The sequence below is a fragment of the Hakea prostrata genome, chromosome 7, assembly GCF_041222555.1.
Source record: "Hakea prostrata isolate BN-2017 chromosome 7, UWA_Hpros_2, whole genome shotgun sequence".
NCBI classification, from domain to species: Eukaryota; Viridiplantae; Streptophyta; class Magnoliopsida; order Proteales; family Proteaceae; genus Hakea; species Hakea prostrata.
Genome location: NC_142606.1, coordinates 29,028,403 through 29,048,121, shown reverse-complemented (window position 1 = coordinate 29,048,121; position 19,719 = coordinate 29,028,403). Strand labels below are relative to the sequence as shown.

The window sequence follows — 19,719 nt, the reverse complement described above, 5'->3', positions numbered from 1 at the left end:
CCATCCTATCATGACCAAAGTTACTAACTTTTGAGTATATAATGTGTACAACAGGCCATTTTAAGGTTTCATTTCAGTGTTGCGGTTTCTACTTTGGGGTTTGAAGTGGAAATTACATTTTACACTTTTTTGTCACTAATATGAGGTCATTAGTGTGTTTAGAAGGGCTGAAGTAGACTGGCAGCAAGTTTCAACCCTAATTGATCCTAATACCCGTCGAGTGGCAAAAAAAAATTCCACTAACTTGGCAAGGTCATGCGTAGATCTCAAGCCAACATGCTTTCTTGAGTTGGCAAGATTTTGCCTCGAGATCAAGATCGAGATCTTGAATAGTGCTCCAAGTGTTCTCTTACAATCCTTTCTTCTTCTTTTCCTGTTAAAAGTTTCAGTTCGTTGTACGCCTTGCTCTCCTAACTCTAGAAAAGGAATCTTAGCAAATCCAGGCTTGGCATCCTTCCTAGGTTTCTTCAGTGTATTCCACAGTTAATAGTCTTGATTCTTGAACTCAGATGATGAAGGCTGAGTTATTTCTGAAATTTTTTGTAGTGGGTATAATCCCTACTCTTTATTTTTCAATTTCATGGAATAGAGGGAACCATATACGGGCTAGGGAGAATCCCTTACAACCGAACTCTTCTTCAAATATAAATTTTCTAGAACCTTAATAAGATGGAAACTAACTAATTAATCCATAGGATTTCAATCTCTAATATGGGGGCTTATAGAATTGGTCCATTAAATTGTAGACCATAACTACTAAGCCTATGGCCCACGTAACCCGTTGGACACTCAAAATTAAATACATCAGTCCATTTTTGGTTTACATTGATGTCCTTGTTTGCTGCTGGTCTTCTTGTTCCTTCAAACTGCATCACTATTCGTTTTTCTTTATTTATTTTTTTTTTTTTTTTTTTGGGGGGGGGTTGTGGAGGTTGCACTCAGAAGTTGCAAGTGGTTTTAATCTTATTCTTCTACTTCCTCTCTTCTTTTTGTTTTCTGTTTACAGTTTTATAACTTTTGTCAATTTGTGCTATTTGAAACTTCAGTTAGGGTCTGTGTTTTAGGCTTAGATATAGCAATGTTGTGGTAGGAACATGGTTCAAGTTCTCAATCTCAAGGCCCAGCTTGAATCTCCAGAAAAGCAACATGGCATGGGATTTTGGCGAGATCTCGGAGGACATTTTCCCTCCTCAATTGGATGCCCTCAGTGGTTTTAGGAGCCTTTTGGGGTGAAACTTGCCATCCAGCCTATTTTAGGCCTTTTGAATACAAGATGACCTCAAATTTGTGAAAAATGCAATATTATGCTGGTTCAATTGGCTTTGGTCCAATGCCAAAAGACCGGTCCAATGGGGTTTGGTCCAACAAGAGTTGGATTTTATTTCAGTTTTATTTTTAGTCTTTTATTTGATTTCACACTTCTACGGTGAGTGTTTTAGACTTTGGTTTGGATTCTATTTTAGACTTTGATTTCAACTAGGATTTGTGTTTTATTTTATTCAAATAGTTTGTATTAGGATACAATTTTTAGATTCATAGAATGGATTGAGTTATATTTGTGAGAACTTGTGTGGTTGGTGTGTCAGTGTGAGCACTCCCTCCCTTCTTTGCTAATTCCTCTAATTCTCCCTCCACAACAGACCAAGGTTGTCAAGGCGACCAAAGCGATTGGGGCTCCGCTTAGGCGATTAGGCGACAAAGCGGTGCGTAGGCGGCAATAAGGAGACCAAAGTGGTTGGGTAAAAATGTTCAATACAACTACTTTTAAACTATTTTTCAATACAACTACTTTCAATATAAGCTAAACAAATATTCAACAGTCACATTCATCCAAAAAAAAACAAGCATTCAAGAATTATAGTTATGAAAAATTATTAAAAAAAAGAACACAAACATAAGTTTATCTCATCAAACCATGGTCGTCAAAGCGTCCGTCTAGGCATTTACTGATTCATTGATTCTTGATGTTGAGTATGGCTTATGCTTCACAGTTCACATTCTGTGGCTGATGGGCACGGGGGTCGGACGCTTTGACACCCATGCTACAGACCACCATTGTAGCCCTGTTGCAGGATTTAGGGCTGCAACTGGGCCGGGCTTTTGCAATCCCAAGCCCAGCTTTATATGTTCTAATATGAGCCCATTCCCGGCCCGACCCTAGTTCAGGGCCAAGGATTATTGTCCCTGGCCCTAAGCCCTACAAGGCCAAGCCAAGCCCATTTCCGCCCTAATTGGCCCTAATTGGGCCGGGTCGGGATGGGTTGGCCCTGGCCCTGACCCTGACCCTGATTGGCCCTAATTGGCCCTGGCCTTGTCCCTGACCCTGATTAGCCTCGATTGGCCCTGATTAGCTCTGATTGACCCTGTCCCTGGCTCTGATTGACCCTGTCTTGGCCCTAGCCTTAATTGGTCATATTCTTGGACCTAAAATAAAAAATGTAAATTCATAATAAAATAATGATAATAATAAAAATAAAAGTATCATAAGTAAACTAAAAATAAAATTCATAGAAATATAAGATGATTCAAGTTCATACAAAATGATAAAATAGTCAATAAGTTGATAGTGTTGTTTTAAACATAAATAAATTTATACTCCATAATTCTATATTGATCTCTGAAAGTCTCTCATTGCCTTGATGATGGAAATTGAAAACCTCTCCTATTACTTTGGTGATGGAAATTGAAAAACCCTCTCATTGATATCCTTATTCAACAAAAAAAAAAAATCATATTCAAAACTTTGTTAACAAGTAAATCAACGATAATTTAGTATTGATATTTTTTTCGTGGTTAAAGAAAATTATATTTTAGTTACAAACATAGCTATCTGTCCATAATAAGCTTTTTCTTTTTTTTTTTTTCTCTGAAATATCACATTGGAGGCAAAAGAAAGATGTCAATATTCATGATGAGAAGTTGAGGTGTAGATTTGTTAGATATTAATTCTCTATATACTAGCTTTTATTATTTATAATATATTATCTCGCCTTAGTCCAAAAAAAAAAATCAATGATTTTTTGGAACTAAAAATGACATAATTCAAAAAATAAAAATTATCTTAAAAATAATATAAAAAGTGAACTCATAATCCAATATTATCAAAATGATTGAAGGTTAAAGTCTAGACTTATAGTTATATCAATGTTAGTGTGAAGATTATGGTAAAAATCTAATACATAATCAAGGTCAAATTAACATTAAGATTAGAGCCAAAATTAGGGTTAGGATTGGGCCAAAATCAGGTGGATGCTTACTACATTGATAATGAAGATATAATTTATTTTTATTAATTTTTTTACAAAACATGATCATGTTTTTAAAATTTGACAGATGTTAAATATTCACCCATGTGGATTATAATTAATTTCTCTCCATATGGGTGGAGGGTCCAGACTCAAATTAGGGCCAAAATCATGGGCCTAGATCAAGGTCAAGATTAGGGCCAATATCAGGGCCAAGATTAGGGTCAGAATCAGGGCTAAAATCAGGGCCAGAATCAGGGTTAGAATCAGGGCCAAAATCAGGGCCAGAATCAAAGCCAAGATTAGGGCCAAAATCAGGGCTAGAATTAGGGCCAGAATCAGGGCCAAGATTAGGGCCAGAATCAGGGATGGGCCGGGATGGGCTGGGCGGGCCAGAGAGTAATCCCAGGCCCGCCCTTGGCCTTAGTTCAGGGCCAGAATATTTTGGCCCTAACCCGCCTTTAGGGCCAAAATCTTTAGCCCAAGCCCTATTCGAGCTTAGGGCGGGCTTAGGGCAGGCCAAGGCCGCCAGGGCCAAACTTGCACCCCTAGCAGGACTACATCATTTGTATCAGAGCCAAAAGATCCACCATTGATCTTCTTCTTCCTCTATTCCCTCTCCTCCACTGTTTTAGCTGTGCAATACATCAGTTGAAAAAAATGTAAAACTGCATTGATTCCCACCCAAAAAATCCCATTCTTTTTCCTTTCTTCTGCAACTCAGGACCCCAACCCTGTGTTTAGGCAGCAACCAAAAAAAAGGAGAGTCCTGTGTTTTGGCAGCAACCAGAAAAGAGAAAGGAAAAGAGTAGTAGAGAGAACCAGAATTCAGAAAGAAAGAGGAGACAGTGTAGCAAGGAAGGGGGAGAGAGAGAGAGAGAGAGAAAAAAAAAAAAAGAAAGAAAGAAAGAAAGAAAGAAGAAGCAGAGGTCTAGAGACAGGAAGTAGAACCAGAAAAAAGAAAAAAAAAAAGAAAAAAAGAAAAAAAATAAATAGGGCATTGTTCCGGTAGCATTTACAACTCCTATGAAGCTGCAAAAAAAAAAAAAAAAGACTACCTTGTGAGATAAGTCCCTTCTATTTTACCCAACTCCTCCCCATATTCCTCCTTGTCTTCTGCAATTTAAGTTATTTCTTCTCTAGAGCTAACCTAGCTTTGAGGTCTACTTTTCTAACCTCATATTTGTTTTGTTTATTTTTTCTTCCTTTGTTCCCCGTTATACCCCCTAAATTTTAAGTCTTATCTCTTTTATTTTAGGGCCTCTTTTCTCTATTTCCTAAATTAACCCCTTCCATTTCAAGGATCAAAATCTCAGTTTCGACCAGCCTCGAAAACAAGTTGAGGTCAAAATTTGGACCATCTCAATTGAAACATGGGAAGTTTACTAGGACAACTTGATTGATGGTTTCGGCCCTATTTTCATGGCTTTTTTTTTAATCTATATTTTTGCATACAACCTATTTAAAGCATAAAGAAAACCATGGCACATGTATTTTTCTAGAAAAACCAATGGAGAATTATCATTCAGTGGTAGTATACTTGAGAGGTTTTGACAAATACAACACTTGTAAAATTGAAAAAAAATTAAATTAGTACTTTATATGTTTCATATAAATACAATAACCACAAAGTAAATGACCAAAAAGAAACTTTTATTAACATCTTCACTCAATTCCTAGTTGAGTTCCTTGGCGGATCTATCCCACAAGATGCATAGTATTGGTAAGATCAAATCCACTGCTCTAAATGGTGGACAAAGACTCTTATGTCGTAGTCTTGGAATATTTATTCAGGTAGTCTAACAATATGAAACTATAGGTGTCATTGTCAGCATAAGTTGGATATACCAACCTAGGGAATTTATCATCAAGGAAAAGATTGTAAGAAGATGATGGCTGAGCTGGCCCAACTTGAGTGTGATGCATATCCAAAGATGGAGCTCACAAAAAATGCACCTAATCCTAACCATCCCCATACCCATATGCAGGCACACTATATCCAACAAGTCCACCATATAATCCGTTAGAACTATAACAATGGAGCAAGAAACAAACAGGGGAAGGAAGACCAAGTAGTGATGATTTTTGAGGTTAAAAGACGTTGAAAGAGGCAAAAATGGGGGAAATCCTCGAAATTTCAATTGGCGGCCCCAGCGATTTTGCAAAGACTGACATTTGGGACTTCTAAGTAGGGTTTTGCAGAATTCAGTGGAAAGCCTGGTTTCAACCCATCTCGGTCTAAACTAGGGGGAAAAAATTGTCCCCCAGGTTTCATCTTGGCTGTGTAAAAAACTGAAATTTTGGTAGTTTCAAATGAAATTTGGACTAGGATCCACTTATTGGTTAGTTATTGCTTATTAGCTTGATCTTCTTTTCCCAAACTATCTCCTCACTTCCTATTTTAATTTGTTTTTCTCTCTTATTACTAATCTACCCCTACCATGGTTCGAAATCTTGATCCCTCAAAAAATTGAGTTCTTGCGAGATCTCAGCCGAGATGTGGTAAAAAATCCCACCTCAACTCGAGCAATTCAGTCCCATCTTGGATAGTATTAGGGCTCAATTTGGGTTGAAATTTGGTATCCTGCCTATTTTTAGGCCTTCTAAACATAGTGGTGGCCTTAATTATGAGAAAACAAGTGTATATATATGAATTCCAATTCAATCCTAACTATGAAACCTATATGATGAAGTAGTGAACATGCAGACTTATGAAACTTGGAATATACAACTATTACTTCATATAAATGAAAATAAAGATTTAAAGTCAAATACTGCATCAAATATGTTTAGTTGTTCAAAATTTCACATTACAACAATGCTGTACTTCTAAGTTATATGACGAGATTACAAGATTAAAATCAATGAGGCAACTTTGGAAGAACATCATCTTGCTTCAAGATTTGATTTGAGATCAATAAATCTTTGTTGTAGACGAGCTAAACACCTTGTTGATGCAACTTAGGTAGAGATTCAACCAAGTTTATGATGAAAAATCCGGTGAAATTACCAAGACTCGGACTTGAAAGGAGCTATGTCAAGATAGGTCAAGATTGAGATATCTCAGTCAAGGAGGCAGTTTTAAAGGTGTCGCTCAATCATGATCTTGGTCTTGGTTCAAGATTTCGACTTGACAAAGATCTTGGCCGAGATTTTGAACTATTTTTTTCTCACCTTGTATCTTGTCTTGAGGTCCCAAAGAAGTGAGACCTTGGCGAGATTTTGCGAGACCTCGAACTATGACCCCTCCCAAACCTATGTTAACCCACTTTTTTCTGATTTTAGTTCCAGTATTACAAATTCACTGCCACATATATTAGTTCAAACTATTTATATTCTTACCGTTACTTGTATAGTTTCACTTATTTACAAAATTTTCGTCTATCTATAGAGTTTCACTATACAATTCTGCCGTCCCCTTCTAAAGTCCCACTAATTTACCGGTCTCCGTTTATCACTATAATACACCCACTATAAGAAGATTGATCTAGAAGATTTATCCCATTTGCTCAATGGGGGGCTCTAAAATGCGAGAGGAGTTTTCTAACTTGACAACAGGTCTTCTAGAGCTGCTTGTTTATTATTAACAATTTCTATGATGTGATGTCATGGATGTTACAATCCTCAGAAAATGAGTCAGATGTAGAAGAAATTGAAGCCCACGAAAGCAGCGATCAAATTGATTTGCATGGTTTGACTAAAGTTGAAATTGAAGAATTGTTCAATGGTCTGATTTTGGTTGTCAAAGCTCATGAGAAGATTCCCAATGAAGAGACATCATTCCGTAAAGGCTATAAGCCACTGACCTTGAGATGCATTGGATTGTTGCCCATTAAAGTCAGTATTTGTGGATGCCAATCATATGGTACTGATGCTTTCATTTTCCGAGAATTGTGGGTGAATTTTCCTCCACACCACGAGAGTTGATGCAGCATTAGACCAGTTCATTCGGTTTACGTCCAACAGAAAAGAACTGGTCCAATGGGGTGTGGTCCGACAAGAGTTGGATTTAGATAAATACTTCATTTCAGTTTTAGTTTTAATCCTTTATTAGATTTAGTACTCCTACATGAGAGCGTTGTAGACTTTGATTTGGGTTCTATTTTATTTTGATTACAACTAGGATTTGTGTTTTATTTTATTTAAATAGCTTGTATCAGGATAAGGATTTCAGATTGAATAGAATGGATTGAGTTATATTTGTGAGAGCCTGTGTGCCTGGTGTGTGAGTGTGAGCACTCCCTCCCCTCTTCTAATTCCTCTAATTCTTCCTCCATCACAGCCTACAATTGCAGCCTTTTCCAGGGCTGCCCCAAGTTTGAAACTCTAGCTGAAGATTCACCCTAAGATGGCCTTGTGTACATAACATATACTCAATTACTCGTACACTAACGTTCAATTTCCAAACTTCAAACAAGTCTAATACATAAACATTTTCATCTTCATATTTTAAATTACAAAGTTCAAATGATCAATCGAAAGGGAAAAGTTAGTTCAAATGATCAATCGAAAGGGAAAAGTTATGACTTGAGAGTGTATGTACTAAGCACTTAGCACCATGCAACCAAATCAAAAGTCATTGAGCAGCTCCTGCTTCACCAATGCCACCAGCTCCACCAGGTCTTGCAGTTTCTCCAGCCCTCAAGCTCTAGCTAGCTCAAAAATGCTATGCTATTGCTTGTTGCACATCAGCAAGAACTTGGTGGCCCTTGGGTGTCTTGATATTACCCTCATCCATATGTTGCTTTAACCTTGTTTTACCTCCAATGAGAACCTTTGACAATAGTTGCACGTTGCCCTTTGTTTTTTTGGCATTTGTAAGGGCTCTGTGTGGCCGTGCAATTACAGTCCTCCATTGAGAGAATGTGGTTTCCTTCATTGAAGTTTAGCTTGAAAAATGTGTACAACTAGGTATAGAGGGTGTAGGAGTGTTGGTTATCACCAAGGTCCGAAATTTTGCCCCATATCGGGGTTTCACTGGCTGGCAAAACCAGCGAAACCCTGAAATGTCAGTGGAATTTTGCAGACATTGGGGGGGGGGGGTTGTTTCAGTCAAATTTCACCCGAGTGGAGGAGACCAATGAAAGACAATCTAAACTTTCCTAATTCGGTGCAAGGAGTTATTGATGGAAGTAATGGTGGATGCAGATTCTCTGCGCTAGCGGAAGGATATATGGAAGGTATAGATGGCGAGAAATTACGAGGTAACATGCATAATTCTGGCAATATTCCTATGCATGGAGTCTTGCATGATTCTAATCAATCTCACATTCAAGGAAACTGCCAAGATTCTAGTTTGAGACCATTACAAGGAAACTCTCATGTAGATTGGAGGAGGTGTGGATTTAATGACACAAATGGATGGTGACATCCATGGTGACCCCCAGGTCAACGCTAATGGTCCCCAAGATTATTCTCTTCCTATTGGTAGATGTCAAAAATCAAAGCAAAATAAGGTAAGAATGCAAGAAACAGGAGAGAGAAGCTCTGGAAAACACTGAAATTCTGTCGCCAAAAATGGGCGAAATTATATATATGGCGATTTTTCATTGAAATTATCACGATTTATCGAATTATCATCGATATATCAATAAATTGTTGATTTCTTGTTGATTTCTCGGCGATATTTTGTGATATTTTTTCAGCCCCCAGCGTTCGACGATATTTTTCCAAATTTTTTTACCATGGTTATCACCTTCAGCAGCTGCTCCAATCAAGAATGAGAAGAAAATTTCAGCAGAAATAAAAGGGGGCAATCTCACTTGAGTTTTGTTGACTTGAGCAAGGTAGAGGGGACTGTTTAAGGCTGCTCTGGTCAATATTTTGGCCAAACTGAAGTCTCGGTTCAAGATCAGAACTAATATCTATTACTTTTTGGCATCACATTATATCTCATCTTGGTTATTCAAAAAAGCGAGATTTCTTGATCTGTGTGTAGGAAAGGAAAAGCTCGTGAAATAGTGAGGGTGCACATGGGAGGATTTCTTCTCTTTCACTTGTCAAGCCTGGTGTAAAATTAAAGATAGTAAGGTAGTAGTGATGTGCTTGGCCGAAACATGCGTGGCCCAAGTTCTGAATGTTGGAGTATTCAACCTTATCATGACTCAAGGATTGTAGGGCCTGATGAGGCATATTTTAAGTGAATGATTATGTAGATTTTAAGTAGAATCTGATGACATTAATATCAAATGGTATCATTTACAATATTTTAGCCTGATCACCTGTCTCATTATAGTTTGAACTTTGAACTGTCATGATTATTGATGCCTTGTCAAGTAAGGACTTTCATTGGATTGCTGTTCATTTCATTTGCTTGCTATCTTTATTCACTATATGTGTTTTGTTTACTGCAAACTGCATACATCTATGTGATTATTGAGTTTTTATAGTTCTATTAATATCTGTTTGGCTTGAATGCCTACTTTTTGGTTTTCCTTTTCTCCCTAAGAAATTCCTAATTGGGCATGTTATTTGCAGGTCCCAGTGCATCAAAGTGATCTGAACAAAGGTTCAGACCCATCGACCATTACATCCAATTGGACAATCAATGTTTCAGATGTGAGATAAAAATTTATTTGAAAATCCATTATCTTTTAAGATTATTACATTATTACGAGCTTAGTCACAACTAGACTTGTGCAATCTGCTTACTCAAAATACTTGCATATTCAGAACTTTAGTGATCAGTTGATCAGAATGATGTGCTAAGAGAAACAATGGTCAAGGAAATGGAGACAATTATTCCAATTTATAAACAATTGTTAACTAGGTGCTCTCAAGGAAGAAATTTCGGTCGAAATGGAAATTTCGACCTTTTGCAAGGTCGAAATTTCCAGGTTTCGGTCGAAATTTCTACAGAAACTGGAACTTTTTATCTGACTCTTGAAAACTCAATTTCGAGCCTCAAATGCACTCAAATTGATTTGGATTCTTGCATTCTACCTATTTCAAGCATAATAAACACTATAGAACTACTAGTTTACTAAAAAAACTACTGAAAATGTAACATCCAACTTTCCAAGTATATAGTACATCAGAGAAGAAGCGAGAATGTTATTACTTACAAGTCTATTCTATTCAAGCCTCAAGGTCTCCCTCTTCTGTTTGCACCCTATACAAATGACAATACAACTCCCATGATGTTCGCCCCATATGGTTTTGGACGTAGTCAACAACTGCATCTCTGTACGTGGCCTCATCCACATGCATAAGATTTACTGACGGTGGGAAGTTGTGAATCTCCAAAGAAGGAACTGGTGGTGGTGAGCCTTGTGGCTGTGGAATAGTGTTGGAAGATCTGCTCAACAAATGAAAGAGCACCCTGGCTCTCAGGAGAAGGATAAGGTCCATACTGATAAGGTCCCAGTGGCTGACTCCGATAGGTGACAGTGGAGGGACACCATAAGCTCCATAGGTTGTTCCATAACCATAAGACTCCACTAGTGGCTGACTGGCCTGACCCTGAATCTGATAGCCAGGAGGGACACCATATGGTCCATAACCATAAGTCAACTTGGTAGAACCAATACTCTCCATAGCAGTATCATATGAGGACTCTGCAGGCCTATGCCATCCGGATCCTCTGGAGGTGGAGTCTCTAGCATCATTAATGTTCATCGATCTCATAGATCCCACGAAGCTCTCGGCATCGGCTGGACAGTAGGACCCATATGATGGCTTGTCCTCTGTGCTCCAGCTGTGCTGTCTCCCCTTCCCCTTCCCCTTCCTCGAATATGTAGAGGAAACATTTTTGCCTCGAGATGCAGTTTCAGTATGGTCTGAATCCTGTGTCGCGTGGGTGAACTGACTCTCCCCCGTGAATCTTGGTGGTCGTCCTCCCCACCCTTGACTCTCACGTGGTGGTGGTGGTCTGTCCCTAGGATCAGTTGAATCCTGATCACGAGGTCCAACACCCTCTTCATCCCCTCCATCATCACCGCCATCGTCATCATCACCACCATCGTCGTCATCATTGGAGGCCTGAGTCACCTCATCCTCAATGTCGGACCAGACAATCAAATCCTCACTCTGGGTGGATGCACTAGGGTGTGACACGAATGGACGAGCGGGCTGTGCATGTGCACTCCCCTCCCTCGCCATGAAGTCCTCCACATCAACCCGCATCTCCTCTGCAATTTGTCTACTGGGACGTCCTCCCTCCTCATCCACCAATGACTCTTTATTGTCCCCGATCCGATCAACTACTGGGTTATCATCATCATCCATCTCAAATATATCGGCCAACTCGATATTGGTACTCTCTCTGTCCATCCCTTGTCTAATATGATCCTCTCTCAGTCTCATATTATAGTGTATGTAGACAAGGTCCTCTAGATGCTTCACACCCAATCAGTTGCTCCTTTTCGAGTAAATGAGGCTGAAGGTGCTCCAGTTTCGCTCACAACCAATGGGCGAGAACATGTTTGGGAGAGCACTTTGCTTACAATCCTACTCAAGTGGTGTGAATCACGTCCAAATTGCAACCACCACTCAGCTGCAACAAACATAGACTACAAGTCATTTTAATACTTAAATAACTAAATTAAAGATAGAATATAATAATTAAATGTATAATGAAATAAATGAATGAACTTACTCACAGGGGTGGATTCCTGTCCCGATACGGCCACAAAACGACCGAAGCTCCCAGTGGCATCCCTAAATGCCTTTATCTAATATATAAAGAGAAAAAACAATAACTAGTTACTAGTTACTACTCACTATGTTAATGACTTAGTATAAAACTATGAATTGTGAATATCAAAATTTTCAAATCACTATCTCACCTCCATAAGGATGATTGCTTGTTTAGTTGGATCCGGTTCCAACTTCTCCACTACAGTTTGGACTGCATCCATCAAATCTTGCCTCATCCCAAGATTGTCCTTGTAATGGTACTTGGGATATAAATAGTATGCTGTGTAAGAAAAAGTATGTCATAAAAGGGAATAGTTAATGCTTAATAGTGTGAATGTGTGATAACATAACATAATGAAAATTAAATTAAATATTAGACTTAACAACTCACCAGCCTTATGCAGTGGATGCTGCAACATAGACTCCCATCTAATGTCGATGATTTGGAGGACTCTCTTGTTGCCATGTGGGTGGACTTGAGCAACTTGCTGCTTCATCCTCTCTACTGCAGCAAATATGTGTGGTAGAGTAGGTTTTCTTTGCTGATCTACCATTCTCAACACATGCACCACAGGCTCAAGCATCTTCACCACTATCCTCACATTGTGCCAGAAAGTCTCATCGAGTATGGTCAACTGTGCTCTCCTTCCTCCCACTGATGAAGAACCCCAATTAAACCACTCCTCTGATGCAAACATGCTCCTAAGGCCAGTCTTCTTACTCTCAAAGCTCTGCAGTGCTATCTAATTAGTAGCAAATCTGGTTATGCCTGGTCTCACTAACTCACCCTGACACCTGTCCCTCATCATCCTTAATGCATAGGTGTGGTTATAGATGAAGGAGCTAACTTGTCGGGCTTGCTCCACAGTATTCTTCACAAGCTTGACCTTTCCGATGTCCTTCAACATTAAGTCAAGGCAGTGAGCAACACATGGAGTCCAAAAGAGCTTATATTTGTCCATCCATCAAGGCATCAATACAAAGTTATAAAGTGTACATGTATATGTGTAATGTAAATATTTGTATTTACAAATGAAAATTAATACTATATGTTTAGATACCTGGAGTTCTCCTGCATTTTCAACCCAGCTTTCTTGTAGTTGGAGCCATTATCAATCACAATTTGAATCACATTTTCCACTCCAACCTCCTTCACCACTTGCTTCAATAATTTGTAAATGTATTTTGCATCCTTCTTCTCACCGGATGCATCTACTGACTTGAGGAACATTGTCCTCCCATCACAATTCAACATGAAATTGATGATGGACTGTCTAGCGGGACTAGTCCAACCATCAGCCATCACAGTCACTCCATAATGATTCCACATGGGCTTTAATCCCTTAATGTACTCATTTAAGTCCTCTTTATGCTTTGGCAAATACACATTATATATCTCATATGGAGTGGGGCCCTGTACACCACTCCCACCCTTGCCTATCTCCTTAATCATATTTCTTTAGTAGGGCCCCTGGGCTGTATGTGCTGGAATACACTATGGTAATAAGCCCATTTGGAGAAAGCCATCCCCACTTTTTCCTTCACACTCACCCATAAGTGCTTCAACTTTCTTTGTTTATGCTCAGGCCTCGTAAATAGGGCCAGATCATTGCAAAGAATCTCAAGATCCGTATTTGTAGGATGTTTTGACGAAGCTCGACCCCTTGTAGGGGCCCGTGGGATAGGAGCCTCTTGCCTTACACTCTGAGTCCTCCTCATAGGGACTTTGGAGCCACCTGTGCCTCCCACACCTACTGGCTCTCTAGAGGACCCACAACCCAGACCCCTCTGTTGCCTCCTCGTGTCATCAATCCTCTGTTGCTCCCTACTCATCATCATCGCCCTCCTCAGCTGATCGGCCTCTAGATCAGGGTCACACTCTCCTGGCTCATCCATACCATAATCCTCAGGATCTGGAAGGTCATCTAAGCAGGTATCCTCAAACTCATCCCTCTGTATTCTCCTCTTTCCTCTTTTGCTTTCCACCACTAATATATGAGGCCATTGCCTTCTTGACCTCTGCGGGCACCTTTGGACACCCTGTTACATCCCTGTTGCCACCAGCTAGATGCACCTTCAATCTAGTGGCCCTACCTCCTCCTATTTGTTTCTTGCAGTAATTACACTCGCTCTTCCTCCTATTAGCTGTCAGTGGTTTCCCATGTTGCCAAGCTATGTTTGACATCTTTAAAAGAGAGTGCCTGATACAAGAAATACACATTAAGTATCTTGAAAAGCTCCACAATATGCTCCAAAAATGACATACATGCTTTTGATAATAACCTCCTATTTTTAAATAATAATAACTATATAAGTTTTTTTTTTTTACATATAAATAATTTTAAAATATATAAAATACACACAAACTATCTTTAAAATATCCACAACATGCTCTAAAAATTGCATACATGCTTCCACTAATACTCTGCTATTTTTAAATTTAAAACAGAAATTAACTAGTTTTTTTAATATTTGAATATTTTTAATTATTTAAATATATATTAAATACAGTAAAATTACATAATTAACATAAAAAAAATTAATTCAACAACATCACAGCAATATGGTGTCTCAGCTCTCACATATATTAATTTGAAGCTTATACATGTACTATATATGTACATTTTTAGCAATATACATAATTTAGTAAATAATTTTTAATAACAGAAAAATAAAAAAATAGTGGGAAGAATAAAAAATTAATTTTGATACTACAAATTCATAGATCAACACTCTAAAGTAAACATACATAAATTTGGAAGCAATTTAAGATGATTTAAGGCACAAATGAAACAAAAATAAAAAAATGAGGAAGTTGGTTACTCACATTGCAAGATTTGAGAAAATGCACAAATTGAGGAGCAAATTTAGTGTTTGAAGGAAATGGAATTGTAGAAATTAGGTGTAAAAGGGGATGAAAGCAAGAGAAATAAAAAAAATAAAATTAAAAAACAGATCGAAATATCCAGGGCGATATCGCTTGATACTGCTTGAAATGACGGTAAGGTTGAAATATGACTCGATTTGGACATTTTAAAGCCTGCGTAAGTATCATTTTGGCCCGATATGGTATCAGGCCGAAATTTCAACTCGTGTCGACCGATATATCGGTCGATACGAAATGATATCTAACATTTTTCGTGCTTGTACCTGTATTTCGTTTAGATTTGAAATTTTGCAAACATTTCGGTTGAAATTTCGACCATTTTGATCGAATTGTTTTCCATGGGTGCTCTAAATTTCTCTACTTTTAGCCCCCTTAGGTTCTTACCTGCAAGGGTGGACCTAGGATTCAACATTTTTTTTTTTGGGGGGGGGGGGGCGGAACAATTCAAAATCTATATTAAATTCATAGAAAAACAAGAACAAGTGAAAAGCCACAAAACACCTTTCTAACGCCAACATCATAATGGAACTCGACAATCTTTGAGATTGCAAAAATCCTCCGTGATTGATTTGATATACAACAAACTTTTCAAAATTCAAGTGAAAATATTTTAGTACTAATATTTAGAAAGAAAACTGTACTACTAATAATTCAAAATCTATATTAAATTCTTAGAAAAACAAGAACAAGTGAAAAGCCACAAAACACCTTTCTAACGCCAATATCATAATGGAACTTGACAATCTTTGAGATCGCAAAATTCCTCAATGATTGATTTGATTTACAACAAACTTTTCAAAATTCAAATATATAGATCTAATCCAATGTTGCAAGTGTTAAGAGTCTATAACTCTAGATACAATACAAACTCTCTCATTCTGTTGTGTTTTGAAATTCTAGGATAGAGTTTGCATTTCGTTGTATTTGAATTTGATTTGGTGTGTTAAAAATACATGCTCTCTCACATCAACCACAAATAAAAATAAGTAATTAATAAGAAAAACAGCAAGAGATGTTCATCCTCTTACTAATACGTATTCAACATTAAAAAAAGGAGAAAGAGTCAAAGAAAAAAATCGAGAGAGAAAGGGAGAAAATAAACCGAAAAAGAGAGAGAGAAATAAGGATTCCCAATTGTGGTCCCTTGAAGAAGATTTAGGATAAAAGTTTAGCTTTTCTAAATTCAAGTTTTCCCTTTAGTCGTGCGTGAGGAAAGAGGAGAGAAGGTGAGAGAATAAATAGGATGAAAGAGAATAAATAGAGAGAAATTTAGGGATCATGAGTTAGTTTCTAATTGGGAATTAATTGTCCTCCTTAAAAATTGGATTTTAATTATAACCGTAGATAGAAAACAAGAATTACATGTATATCCTTTATCTTTACCTCTAATACTGTCTCCACTATTTTTTTTTTTGGGGGGGGGGGGGAATATTGTATTTCACATAAGGGAAAATTAATGAATTAATCAAAAATTTAAAAAAATCAGGGGACTGGGGGGTGGGGTGGCATGGCCCCTGCCAACCCCTACATAGTTCCACCCCTGCTTACCTGTCCAGTTTGACTCAATCATTTTTTCAGGCCCTACCACTAATTAATGATTAGAGAAGGGAGGTTATTGACAAAGTCATGTAGATGGGGCCTAATGAAGATGAAAAGTGGAAAATGAAAAAGAGTTAGTAGACATTTTTGGAATCATTAGAAGGTGAATTGTGGATATCTTCCTTCTCAAGTGCCCCAATTAGTTCTTTTTGTTACTTTATTAAGGAAGGTTATTTGAATAACTATTTGTTTTTCAAAAGTAGAGAGGTCAAGCTATATTTTCCCATCAAATTATTGTAACTGCAATTTTGTCTTCAATTTTCATGTTGTAGTAAACCTTTATGTCACAAGCATGCATCAGTCATTCAGACTGCTTTAGTTTCACTGCTAGGCTTCGTCAAACTTTTTTTCTGCTATTACTTCTATAATTGTTAGGGTCCTAATTTTGACTTCAGTGTTCTCAATACCCTTTATTCATTAATTATAATTTTTTCTTTTTTGGGAATTGTTGGGAAATTATGGCATATACTTTCTGCTTACATGTTACAGATAAGGACTGTGAAAGTCAGCAATATTTCCTTAGCTGTATCAGAGCAGGAGCTCAAACATTTCTTCTCTTTCTCTGGTGATATTCAATATGTTGAGATGCAAAGGTTGGTCTCTTCTATTTATTTTAAGTATATAGTGGCTGGTTTGTTTACTAGTACTTTTCTAAAGAACGTACATTGTTTATTATAGCCATATAGAAATTGTTGTTAGGATTTAAGTGGGTAAAACTCTAGGATATCATTGTACACATCTGAAGACTTTGAATCTTTATGTTTAATGTCATTGAAAAATTCATGCAGGGAGCAACCATCTATGATCTTTCTATCTATGTAACACCAGTCAAGAATTACCAGCTGCCCCCTGAAGCTGTTCCAGTGAACCCGGTAATTTTCTGGTTCTGTCAAAATTCTCTTTACATATATTTTGCTAGTCTAATTATTCTTCAATTGTTCTAACAGCAGGGAATTTCAAGTTGTGTTCTAGGCATGTGGGGCATTCCCCCTTGTGATGCTTCCTATCTGATATCTCCCTTGATTTAAGCCACATGGAATGTTATACATGGCCATTCTATTATCGGACTTAAATGGGATGTTTACATGGCCATTCTATTCTCGGATTGGCAGCATCTATTGGATACACAACATGTCAAATTTTTTGTTCTATCTCAACTGTATGGTCTATTATGTCCTGGGCCATTTTCATCCTATTATCGACTGCTAACCCTGTTTCAAGGTTTACCTTTCAATCATATTTAAAGCATTATTTTGCCACAATGTAAATGGTTTTCTTCTGAAATTTCCCATGAGTATGGTGCGAGATGGATGTGTGCCCTGGAATTTTCCAAAGACCAGAATTAGGCCTGTTAAGAACTTGGCTAGGTAGCATACATAATTACATATTGATGCAGGACAGCTTCATTTAGCCAAGCTTGAAGGTTTCCATTTAGAATTGCTGCAAGCTAACCTACAATATTGAAGGATTAGCTACACAACTGACCTGAAATTCTTGTTTAGTTAGACTGTAGTCTGTTGTTTGGTGGTGGGTCTGGGTATGACCAGTCATGGTTTGTTCCTTTTTTTTTGTTTGGGGGGGTGTTTGGGGGTGGTAAATGAATTAAATTTTGCAAAATGACCCCAACATATTCTAGTAAGTATCCAGTTATTCATTTTAGATGAATGTGGAACTTAATTGTTACAGTTTGATGACACTCATTTTATTGCTAATTTCAGTCGTGTTGCACATTTTGGTCACAATCCCATTGAATGTTCAGCTGGATGTCTCCCAAACGGCCCAGAGCTTAAGTTGCTGATCAACATTTTATTCATGTTCTATATGGTTGAGATTTGAAACTTCTGAAGTCTGTATTGATGTATGTTCTGTCCTGTCCTTATTGGCATGTTATCAGTAAATCACCACATGAATCACTATAGATCTTTTTGTGAGTTTGTGTTTTTTTTTCACGTTGTAATAAGATTGAGTTTGATTTTATCTTTTTCTTTGAAAGGGATTTCCTTCTAATAATCTTTTATTACATGGTAGAAGCCTTCAAATGCAAATTCAGCTGTCAAGAAGGCTGAGGATGTTGTGACCAGCATGCTTGCTAGGGGATTTGTACTAGGGAAGGATGCCCTCAACAAGGCAAGGGCCTTTGATGAACGGCATCACTTGATGTCAAATGCCTCTAACACTGTTGAGTCCCTTGACCGAAAGATGGGCCTGAGAGAAAAGATAAGTATGGGGACTTGTATGGTCAATGAGAAGATGAAGGAGGTGAATGAGCGGTTCCATATGTCTGAGAAGACAAGATCAGCCATTGGTTTGGCTGAGCACAAGGCAAGCTCTGCAGGGTCAGCCCTGATGCACAACCATTATGTCTCAAGTGGCACATCATGGGTGTCAAGTGCCTTAGGCAAGGTTACCAAGGTAGCTGAAGATTTGAGTCACACTACCAAGGAGAAGGTTCACGGAGCTGGGGAAGAGAAGAAGGCGACCGTCTGTAGGTATAGGACAGGGATTGTCAATGACTTTTCCACTATCCATTTTGATGAGCCTTCAACAGGGGAGCCCCCAAAGGTGCCAATTGATGTAGCCAATGAAGGTAAGCTCAGCATCATATGATTGCTTGGGTCGACTATATTTTTGTACTTCAATTTTTTCCACTACTGGTATATTGTTCTTTTTTCTAATATTGAATTTCATATGGAATGCTTAACTGTTGTAGAATGTAGATCACTAAATGAATGGATTTTAAAGGTTTCTACTTGATGCTTTTTGTTTGGGACACTTCCTAATGTTTCACTATAGTTTATGAATCCTAATTTGACCTTTGGAACTCCACATAGCTTCATTGTTTGTTGTAGTGAAGCTTTTGATCCTTCACACTTCAAAATTTGGAAATGATTTGCAACTACCTGGTTTAGAATTGCGCCCCCCCCCCCCCCCCCCCCAAGGAACTGAAAAAATGCTGCAATCCTCACTTTTCTGTTTTTTCTTTCTCTGGTTTAAAATAAATAAAATTTAATTGTCAACAGATAAACCACAAAAGAGAATTAAGTTGTTTCCTAATAGAATCTGGAAACATCACGTTATGGAAATAACTTTGTTTTGGTAAATATGGTGGAAACAATTATTTTATTGGATAAGAACACTATTGTTAAATATATAGTATGTTTCAGCATTGTCCAGAAGAAGAGGGCTATAAACTAGGATTGATATAATAAATTTCATATGCAGTTTCAACTAAAGCTGAGAGATGCAGGTTTAAAACTTACATTGGGAATTGAGAGCAGACAAAATAGTTAAATCCAAAGTTTAAGTTGGATCTCTCTGAAATTCATGATTTGAAGCCATATTGTTTAGCCT

General features: G+C 37.8%; 1 long non-coding RNA gene and 1 pseudogene across 2 annotated transcripts in view; both read left to right on the top strand.

Moving 5' to 3' along the window:
• Positions 1-16,945, top strand: part of LOC149010864 (uncharacterized) — a 55,853-nt gene extending 38,908 nt beyond the window's left edge. Inside the window, exons 2-3 of the long non-coding RNA XR_016174607.1 lie at positions 9,723-9,803; positions 16,858-16,945. This is a non-coding gene — a long non-coding RNA (uncharacterized LOC149010864). The remainder of the gene's footprint in view (positions 1-9,722; positions 9,804-16,857) is intronic.
• Positions 16,946-17,150: 205 nt separating this feature from the next.
• LOC149010863 (binding partner of ACD11 1 pseudogene) lies at positions 17,151-19,063 on the top strand (annotated as a pseudogene). Its single transcript, XR_016174548.1, has 2 exons — positions 17,151-17,240; positions 18,400-19,063. The product of XR_016174548.1 is annotated as a binding partner of ACD11 1 pseudogene (transcript).
• Positions 19,064-19,719: the final 656 nt, after the last annotated feature.